The sequence below is a fragment of the Rhinopithecus roxellana genome, chromosome 11, assembly GCF_007565055.1.
Source record: "Rhinopithecus roxellana isolate Shanxi Qingling chromosome 11, ASM756505v1, whole genome shotgun sequence".
Taxonomy (NCBI): Eukaryota; Metazoa; Chordata; class Mammalia; order Primates; family Cercopithecidae; genus Rhinopithecus; species Rhinopithecus roxellana.
Window position 1 is genome coordinate 57,983,710 of NC_044559.1, and position 1,503 is coordinate 57,985,212.

A 1,503-nucleotide genomic window follows, 5' to 3' on the forward strand; every position below is an offset into this window, starting at 1 on the left:
CGGAGTGAGGCTGGCAGGTGGATTCTGGAAGTAGTGAGGGAAATGAACTGGATAGGAAGGAGGGGAGCATGCTGAGAACAGCTCCCCCACTGGCAGCCTGAGAAATGAGGAATACCAGCAGGAAGCAGGCTGCAGATAAAAGCAGAGGGAGGAGGAGCAAACTGTGGCATGTGAGACTGAAGCGCAGACAGGCAGAAGAGGGAACCACGTGTGCGAGGCTGGAGCTCAAATCTGGGGTCTGGGGATGTCTATTATTTGGACCTTGAAGGCAGATGGTATCTAAAGGTGAGGATGCAGAGAAAGTCAGCTGGGAGGAGAAGGTGCTACGAGAAGAGAAGGCCTGCACCTTACCTCTGAGAGGAAGCTACCAAGGAGTGGGCAGAAAGACAAGAGGTGCAGCCAGGGAAACGCAGGGGACACAGCTGGGAGGGAGGAGGAGAGGTAAGCAAGCAGGGGACGCAGCTGCCAAGTGACGCTGAAAGGTTATTTAAGAGGAGACTGGGCCAGGCATGGTGGCTCATGCCTGTAATCCTAGCATTTTGGGAGGCCAAGGCTGGAGGATGGTTTGAGCCCAAGAGTTCAAGACCAGCCTGGCCAACATAGTGAGACCCTGTCTCTATAAAAATACAAAAATTAGCTGGATATGGTGGCGCATGCCTGTAATCCCAGCTACTTGGGAGGCTGGGGTGGGAGAATCACTTGAGCTCAGAAGGCGGAGGTTGCCGTGAGCCCAGATCACACCACTGCACTCCAGCCTGGGCGATAGAGAAAGACCCTGTCTCAAGGAAAAATAAAAAATAAAAGAGGAGACTGGAAAAGCATCCATTCCATTTGGGACCATGGCCATGGAGTGGAGATCCCACTCAGGAGGGGGAAATGGAGACAGCGGCCTCCTGAGAAGTTTGTCTCTAAAGGGAAGCAGAGACAGGGTTGAGGCAGGAAGGAGGTCTTTAAATGACGGGAGATAATACGATGGAGTTGGGATCCTCATGGGGACATCTCAGAGGTGTGTGCAAGCCTGGGCTGAGGGCTTGGCTTATCTGGGAATGCTAGTCTCACCCCCACCCTGTTATTCATGTGATGTGTGAGACCCTGGGGACCGGGATGGAATCCAGTTCAAGAGCCATGCTGCGGGGGTTTGGGGATGTGACAGACGCTCTTGTTACCAAGATGATGGTCACATTTGGCTTTCACTTCCTCTCACCCCCTGCCCTGGCAACTGCTAAACACCATCAATGCCATTATCGACATATCTTGTTGAACATCCATTCCCTTTCCCAGTGGCCTGTCATCCTCTCATGCCCAGGTGATGTGACAGCCTGTGAGGGTCTCCCGGCCTCAGAGCTCTCCCCCTGCAGCTGTTCTCCCTGCACCTAAAGCTCAGCGCTGATGTGCACCAGGGCACCGATGTAATGCACAGCCACTGGACTGAGTTTCTCAATTTGCAGAAGGGATGCAGTCCTTATTACAGAAACCGTGAGTCCTAAGGCTCACCATTTTTTG